Source organism: Vipera berus (assembly GCF_964194415.1).
Source record: "Vipera berus genome assembly, chromosome: 4".
Classification (NCBI taxonomy): domain Eukaryota; kingdom Metazoa; phylum Chordata; class Lepidosauria; order Squamata; family Viperidae; genus Vipera; species Vipera berus.
This window is the reverse complement of record NC_138206.1, coordinates 46,999,119-47,008,983: the sequence shown is the minus strand read 5'-3', so window position 1 is coordinate 47,008,983 and position 9,865 is coordinate 46,999,119.

The following is a 9,865-nucleotide window of genomic DNA, read 5'->3' as shown; positions in this document are numbered from 1 at the left end:
TTAACTTTTTAATGTGTACTAATTTATTCATGGGCATTGTTGTTTAATCGCTTTTAATTTTTGTATCTTGTCTTTTAATATGTATTGCCCTGTTCACCGCCCTGAGTCCTTCGGGAGAAGGGCGGTATACAAATTAAATAAATAAATAAATAAATAAATAAATAAATAAATAGGTTAGTACAGCCAGTCTCCTGGTAGCATCACTCAAGCTTCTCCGCAACAGAATTATTTAATATCTTCTGAAAACCACCTTTGCATGTTCAATATGTGTAGTTGCTAACTATCTGCATATTATTCATGTGCATAAGAAAGTATCTCTTAACAGGTGAATAACTTGACTGTACAATGATCAATATTATTTGAGCATGTGAATATTATTAATTTAAATAAAATATTTATTAACATAGAGCAAATAATTACAAATACCTTTGTAACTAATAAGAATGTTATATACTTTTAATGGATGTTTCTTTCAAAGATCTCCATAGCAATTTTAAGAGACAAATCCATTGTGATGGGACCATCACTCACTGATGCAAAGCAAAAAACTGAACCATTTTTTATTTTTGTTTCCTCTCCTAACTCCATTATTATATGTATTATAAGGACCTGTGTATTGCACTATTTTTAAAACGTATTTGATGGTGTATTTGCTGTGCTGTGCAAATCTTACCATTGTAATTTGTTTTATGTTTAGTGAATGCATTTTTTAAACATTATTTTAAAAGTTCTAGATAAATATTGGGTATTTTTTGTATTTAACAGTAATTATGGGTGTATTCCCATAATTTTGTAGTTTATATTAGTTTTTAATCTTATTATTTGAAAATCTTAATAAATGTTCCTTAAGGATCATATGAGGGGGGGTGATTTATGAGTAGGAACAGGGAAGAAGAATTTAAGAGGATAAAATTCAAAGAATGCAAAATATTTTAAATAGTAGAAATGATACTTATTTTGCTGTAGGCAAAATAAGTCAGGAAAGATTGCTATTTAGTCAGACTAGTCTGGCTTTAAAGAACATGGGTGATTGAGGAATAACAGTGGAATGCTCATAATTATTAAGGGAAAATTGGATAAATGACTACTTATCACTTTTGTTTAAATCTATTCTGCAAGTCAGGGTAAATTATGAAGGACACAGTGATGTAGCCCAAGGTGGGGATGTCTTGTGAAAGGTGTGACTTGGATTGGGGAGGGCACATGGGGGTGCAGCATGAGGCAGGAAGGACCCATGGACATGTGCAAGTGGTGCTGCACTGACTGGGAGGTTACATGGGGGTGCAACATGGATCAGAAAGGGTGCAGGTGGGTTGTGTGGTGGTAGGGGGAGACTTACCCAAGCAACTTGTAATCTTTCCTGCCAGCTTTTCCACTGCTGATGCTTCCTGCTAGCTTTTCACAAGCAAGATTTTGCTTGTGAGAAGCTGTCAGGGAGCATCAACGATCACAACTAAGTTTCTATTTCCTCCAGCATCTCATTGACTTTTGGGAAGCCAGTCTAGAGCACTGAAAATTAAAATTGTGTGACTGTAGCAATGCTGAACCAGCAGCACTGAAGTGGTCACAACTTCACCAAATTTCATTCCCATAGGAATCATGGGTCCTGGCATTTTGTAAGCTAGCCAATTTGAAGCACGTTGGTTCAAAAAAAATGCACTGTTTTGCGCAGACGAAGGTTAGAAACAAACAGAAGAGGTTTAATAATATATAGATAGTAACTTAAAATTTAGAGCATGTTGAATAACAGTTAGAACAAAAATTGTTGTCATTTTTGTTGTACCGGGTTAATTAAATATTGCAAAATTTAAAAAGTGATAAAGCTTGCAAACAAAAATCTCTATGTAGATAGTGCACTATATTTTATGTGAAATACATTATGGTGTATCAACCACAAGGCTAAAAGCAGCTTGGCACTTAATTTAGAAAAAATAAATATTTGGCAGTATTTATGGCAGCAAGAGGATTTCTTACCAGCATTTACATAAGAAATATGTTTTTAAATTGGTGGCATCAGACTTCAATAAGAATCTCACACATATCCTCTAAATATTCAGTGATTTTTTATGATGCTGAAAAACTGAAGGGAATATTCTTTTACCTCTGACAGGAATGTAATATTTTAGATTTTGGGAAGAAAATGTTTAATGAAATGTCACGTATAACTAAAGGGAAGGTTGAATTTTATTTAGTTGCTTACTTTTCAACTTACATGGTTGCTCATTTGACTCTGGGTGGCAAACAACAGTAAAAGTAACAGCAATATAACAATATATAAATAGCAGATGAAATAAACCACAAGCAGCCATCAGCATAAACATTTCACAGTACTTCTAGTACATTTCAATCTCCATGCCTGGTGAGAAATTTTCAAGGCTTTACATTAGACCAGGGGTAGGCAACCTCGGCTCCTTTATGACTCATGGACTTCAACTCCCAGAATTCCTGAGTCAGCATTAGACCAACAAGGTCTAGACAATCTCTGGAGGATGTTGTTCCAAAGAAGAAGTGCCACAACATAAAGGGTTTGCTGTTCAGGTCCTGCCAAGTGACACTCTTTAATAGATAGGACTCATAGCATGCCCTTTATGTTGGATGTGACAGAATTGATAGCCATAATCAGAGAAATGGTTCCACAAATAACCCAGTCCATCACATGAAGGGCTAAAACAGTCCAACCTACCAAAACCAGTGCCATAAAAAACAGAATAGAAACGCAAGTTAAGATAGGCAAGAAAATGGTAAGTGAGCACCTGTCCAGCCTAGAAGAGTTCAAATCACCAGGACCAGATGGATCACACCCCAAGTTTCTCAAGGAACTGGCAGACGTGATCTCAGAACCACTGAACTATATTTTTCAAACATCCTGGAGCACTGGGGAACTACCAGAGGACTGGAAGAGAGCTGATGTAGTTTCCATCTTCAAAAAAGGGAAAAAAACAGATCCAGGAAACTACAGACCTATCAGCCTAACCTCAATACCTGGGAAGATTCTGGAAAAGATAATCAAACAACAAATCATCAAACACCTTGATGCGAACAAAGTTATCACTAAAAGCCAACATGGGTTTGTCAAAAACAGTTCGTGCCAGACAAACCTTATTGCATTCTTTGACCAAGTGACAAAACTAGTGGACCAGAGGAATGCTGTAGATTTAATTTACTTGGATTTCAGTAAGGCATTTGATAAAGTAGATCACAACCTACTACTTGATAAGATAGAAAAATGTGGGTTAGATAGCATCACCACCAGATGGATTCGTAGCTGGCTGACAGGCCGTACTCAGCGTGTGGTCCTCAATGGAACGGCTTCTACATGGAAGGAAGTGTGTAGTGGGGTGCCCCAGGGCTCTGTTCTGGGCCCAGTGCTCTTCAACATCTTCATCAACAATTTGGATGAGGGGATAGATGGGGAACTCACCAAATTTGCAGATGACACCAAGCTGGCAGGAATAGCCAATACTCCAGAAGATAGGCTTAAGATACAGGAGGATCTGGACAGACTCGAACACTGGGCACTATCTAACAAAATGAAATTCAATTGTGAATGAAGTAAGGTTCTACATTTAGGCAGGAAAAATCAAATGCACAGGTATAGTATAGGTGGTACCTTGCTCGATAGTAGTAACTGTGAGAGGGATCTCGGAGTCCTAATGGACAATCACTTAAATATGAGCCAGCAGTGTGCTGCAGCTGCCAAAAAAGCGAACACAGTGCTAGGCTGCATTAACAGAGGAATAGAATCAAGATCACGTGAAGTACTAATACCACTTTACAATGCCTTGGTAAGGCCACACCTGGAATACTGCATCCAGTTTTGGTCACCACGATGTAAAAAAGATGTTGAGACTCTAGAAAGAGTACAGAGAAGAGCAACAAAGATGATTGGGGGACTGGAGGCTAAAACATATAGGGAACGGTTGCTGGAATTGGGTATGTGTAGTTTAATGAAGAGAAGGGTGAGGGGTGACATGATAGCAGTGTTCCAATATCTAAGGGGCTGCCACAAAGAAGAGGGAGTCAAGCTATTCTCCAAAGCACCTGAAAGCAGGACAAGAAGCAATGGATGGAAACTAGTCAAGGAGAGAAGCAACCTAGGAGAAACTTCCTGACAGTTAGAACGACTAACCAGTGGAACAACCTGCCTCCAGAAGTGGTGAATGCTGCAACACTGGAAGTTTTTAAAAAGAGACTGGCCAGTCATTTGTCTGAAATGGTATAGGGTTTCCTGCCTGAGCAGGGGGTTGGACTAGATTACCTCCAAGGTGTCTTCCAACTTTTGTTGATGATGTGATGATTTTTATTATTATTATTATTATTATTATTATTATTATTATTATTATTATTATTATTATTATTATTATTATTATTATTATTCATACTAACACTAGCAAGCAGTGCAGTTTATGGAACAGATACGTAACGTGCCACCACTATTGCATTTGATGTTTAACAATCATCAGCTCCATATAAAGTGCATGACAATAATAAATTTGAGAATTGACCAAGGCAGGAACATCAATCTAATATATTGTGACCGAGGACCTTGCCTATTTCATCAGGACTAATAGATTCAAACACCCCCTAGATAACCAAAGTAAACTGAGTTTCAGTCACCTCCATAGGATCTGCTTCCATTCTCTTCAAAGTTAGGTTTCCATTCTCTTCATAGTTTTTATGCATTTTTGATAGAATTAAAAAAAAACCACAAGTAAAAAAAAAGTTTCCACTTCTGACAGGCAAGTTAATTATTGCTAAACAGTGGAAATAATTAGATAATATATCAGTGGATGGATGTGAAAAAGTCTGAACCTTTCCCTAAGAAAGTCTCTGAAAAGATCATATCTATGACAAAGCAAATCTATACAAGACCATAGATATAAAATAAGCATACTGCCAACAACTTGTATTAAAAATTATGGGCAAGTTAAAATCTGACAGCACTTTATAAAATTTGGGATTTAAAAATTTAAATAATGATAATGAAAAGAATGTTGCTCTGGCTTTTCAGCAATAATTTCTTGGATGAAACTTGCATGTATCTTTCAACTACCAATTTTCAAGATGTGCATTTTACTTTTGTGAACGTTTGGCTTTAGTAGCTCTTTAGAGGCTGGAACATTAGATGGGATTATTAGTGCAGAACTCATGAGGAAAACCAAATTGAAGCATGACAAAATCTGGAAAGCAATCTCATCTACAGCCCAATGAATTTCATCCACAAATTAGAATTTGGCAGCAATCCTTAGATTTAATTAATTTTTTGTTTGTTTATATTAGTCTGATTTTAACAGCATTAGAAGGTGCCTGTTCATCCAACAAAAATTTGTCCCAGGAGTAAATTAAAAATATGCAGCTATCTATCACAAAGAGACCTCATTAGCACATACATGTAACGAGAAGTGTAAGCTGTTTTGCAGTTTTATGATAGAAGGTTTAGAAAGATTTGGAAATGTTTATTTTTGTCATTTATGAAATTTGCAGAGTGAAATAGAGATTGACAGCATTATGGCAAATAAATTTATGTCAATATCCTTAGTGAATTCAAATATAGTTTTAAATCTACTTGGACACAAAATGTTTCATAAGAGAGGTAGGAAGAAACATTGTATTATATTAGCTAGTTTAGAAGGAAACTATAATTATGTCATGTTCTTCATGTGAAGGACATTTGTATAGACTAAAGCAATATTTCTCAAGTTTGGCAATTTTGTGATGCATCAATGTCAACTCCCAGAATTAATAGGTACTACTGTTAGCACTATTTTAATCGATTTGCACAATACAGTATTAATCCAAAGCCTGTATTTTCATGTTTCAAATAATATGATTTTCATATTGTTGAAATTCTAAGTTAAGCTGACTTTCTATATTAGAAAATATGACCTGGGTATTTGCTTAGACCAGCTGAAACTGAATGTTCTTATTTACTGCAGCTTAATTCAATCCTATTGATTTCTTGCTTTAATGTAAATATGATGAAGTTTGGATCTAAATCAAGGTAAACATTTAGTTTTGAGTAAATATGAAGTAACGTATGGTGGGTTTTTTTCATTTAGCTAACAAAACATACTACCTTTTCCTACAGAATTCTAGTCACGATGTTGCTAGAAGACAAATCACATGGATTCCATAAATTCTGGGTATTACTAACAATGTCCTTTCAATCGCTTGTTAGGTTCGCATTGCTTTTGTACTTTGTTAATTTTGTACTTAACCAGCCAATTATGATTTAGATAAATTGTTATTTATCTAGATGTGGTTTAATTACAACTGCTGATATCTAATATCCACTGCCAATGCTGAGGACCAAGCTTATTTATTTCCTGGTTTAGCATTATGTATATACCTGGTCACTGTGGTTTATTATTCAAACCAGTTCAATATAATATGGAAATCAAGTCTTTGGAAACTATGATAACATGGGCTAAAAATTTTGGGCACATTATAGTTAGAAAACTTGCAAAATCTTTGGGGAAAAAACTATAAAATAATAATGGCAACTGCATATATAAAAAATCTATATAAAATGATTTATAGATGGAACCTACCACTGACCAGACTAGCAAAAATGTTTAAAAATATGTCTAGCAATTGTTGGAAATGTAGGCAAAATACCAGGCACATACTATCATCTTTGGTGGATGTGCCCTAAAGCAGAACAGTTTTGGACAAAAAAAATCATACTTGGTTAGAAAAAATGTTAAAAAAGCACATAGATTTTAAGCCAGAACTATTTCTATTAGGTATAATCTCAGGAAAATATGAAAAAGAAAATATATATCGTATTTAATGGTACATGTATTAACAGCAGCAAGAATTGTTTTTGCGCAGCATTGGAATAATGAAGAAACGCCATCTGAAGATGACATAATTAAGAAAATACTGGAATGCGCAGAAGTGGATAGACTTACATTGAAGATTAAAGACAAAGAAGATGCAGAATATTTTCAAATATGGGATGTATTTTACCAATGGCTGGGAAAATGGCGTAGCGATTAGGATTTTATTATAGGCTATTAAGCTAAGACCCAGACAACACATTGTTCAATAAGCATTTATGAATTGTAACAATAAAAAAAGTCTTTGGCTGGATAGAAACAAATAAAGAATTTATTCTATTTTTTTTTCCTTTTTTGATTTTTTTGCTATTTTTATACCCCACTTTTCTTCCAGAAAGCTTAAGAGGGCAAACATGATTCATCTCTCCTTATAACTATTTGAGAAAGAACACATTCAGTGCAGATTAAAATATCATATAGAGGTAAATAATAAGATCCTACTGGAACTAATGAAACATTTTTCCAATATTTTGGATCATATGAAAAGGAATTAAACCGAGGGGAAAAAATAGAAGTAGTTTTTATTCATGGTATAGTTTTAGTAGCAGTACAAGTAAAAAAAAATACTATTCTCAAATCATAATTTTGGACATTTCATTAGTATTTTGTGGCTATAATAAAGCAGAAAATTTGGTTAGATAATCTTCAACATGATATACAGAGGTTCTCTGTCTCAAAACCTGCCAATCATTTACAGGTTGGTCTTCACTATTTGACAAGCACCTCAGTAACTATCACATAACACCAAGACTATAGGTATAATTTTCTTCACTTCTTTTTAGAATAATCTAATTCAACATTCTTACACATAATGAAGCATAGACTTTAATAGATAAAATAGAAAATGTTGAAAGAAATAAGATAATTTTAGCAGGGCTTGCTATTGTTATTATTATTATCATCATCATCATCATCATCATCATCATCATTGTCAGCCAGATGTTTAGACTGGATTTGGCACTTTTCTTCACCTTTTGAGTCCTTCCCAAGAAACTGGGATAGGCAAATGTTTGATGGTATTGAAGGTATCATTGCAGGATGTAAACTGCTCAAAATAAAGCTATCTTTTGCAGTTGACTTATGATGATTTTGTCAGTGCCGAAAGTGTTCCACGTGGTGCTTCAAATATTTTGGGATTGCACCCAAGGAAACTATTGCTATTTATTCTATCTTTGCTTTCTTTTGCCACAGTCCTTTGATTTTCAGGTCTTCATATTTTATAATTTTCTCCAGTTCTTTCTCTTTCATTCTGCTGTGTCCAGGTACTGCCGTGTCTGCTAGTCTGGGTTTGGTTTGGGTTGTGTGTGTTTTTTTTTGTTTTTTGTTTTTGGCTTTCTTATCAACAGTTGTTAAGTTGGCAAGTTGTTATGTGGCAAGTTTTTGTCTATTTGAATCCCAGAGCATTTTACCTTCTTCATTTCTATGATTTCATTTATATTCTGGTCCCACCAGTTCTTGATTGCTGCAAAATGAATTTTTTGCAGATCTTCTAATATACCATTGTTGTGACTTTGTTGTACCAGTGTCTGTAGTCAGTCTGTGCCATCTTATTGCAGCACCTAACTAGGTAGTGCACTGTTTCTTCAACCTCTTTGTTGTTGTTGTTAGTTGCGAAGTCGTGTCTGACCCACCGTGACCCCATGGACAACGTTCCTCCAGTCCTCCTGTCCTCTACCATCTTCTACTGCTTCAGTGAATCCATCCAGCCACCTCATTCTCTGTCGTCCCCTTCTTCCCTTACCCTCAATCTTTCCCAGCATTAGGCTCTTCTCCAGTGAGTCCTTCCTTCTCATTAGGTGGCCAAAGTATTTGAGTTTCAACTTCAGGATCTGGCCTTCTAAAGAGCAGTCAGGGTTGATCTCTTCTAGGGCTGACCGGTTTGATCGCCTTGCAGTCCAAGGGACTCGCAGGAGTCTTCTCCAGCACCATAGTTCAAAGGCCTCAATTCTTTGGCATTCAGCCTTTCTTATGGTCCAGCTTTCACAGTCATACATTGCAACTGGGAAAACCATGGCCTTGACTATACACACTTTTGTTGGCAGGGTGATGTCTCTGCTTTTTAGTGTGCTGTCTAGATTTGCCATGGCTTTCCTTCCCCAGAAGCAAGCGTCTTTTTTTTTTATCCCATTTATATCCCGCCCTTCTCCGAAGACTCAGGGCAGCTTACAATCTAAGAAGCACAAATCAATGTGATTAGCAATTGATTTAGTCTTTTAATTTCTTGGCTGCAGTCCCCATCTGTGGTGATCTTGAAGCCCAGGAAAATAAAATCTGTCACTACCTCCATTTCTTCCCCATCTATTTGCCAGGAATTGAGAGGGCCGGATGCCATGATCTTGGTTTTCTTAATGTTAAGTTTCAAGCCCATTTTTTCACTCTCCTTCACCCACATCAAAAGGCTCTTTAGTTCCTCTTCACTTTCTGCCATTAGAGTGGTATCGTCTGCATATCTTAGGTTGTTGATATTTCTCCTGGCAATCTTAATTCCAACTTTTGATTCATCTAGCCTTGCCTTTCTCATGATGTGCTCTGCATATAAGTTAAAAGGGCAGGGCAACAGTATACAGCCTTGCCGGACTCCTTTCCCAATTTTGAACCAATCAGTGGTTCCGTGTCCAGTTCTCACTGTTGCTTCTTGACCCGCATATAGGTTTCTCAAGAGAAAAATAAGATGGTCTGGTACTCCCATCTCTTTAAGAACTTGCCACAGTTTGTTGTGATCCACACAATCAAAGGCTTTAGCATAGTCAATGAAGCAGAAGTAGATGTTTTTCTGGAACTCCCTAGCTTTCTCCATGATCCAGTGTATGTTGGCAATTTTTTCTCTAGTTCCTCTGCCTCTTCGAAATCCTGCCTGTACTTCTGGTAGTTCTCGATCTGGAGTCTAACTTGTAGTCTTTTAAGCATAACTTTATTAGCATGTGAAATGAGAGCAATAGTGGGATAGTTTGAACATTTTTTGGCATTGCTTTTCTTTGGAATTGGAATGTAAACTGACCTTTTCCAATCCTGTGGCCACTGTT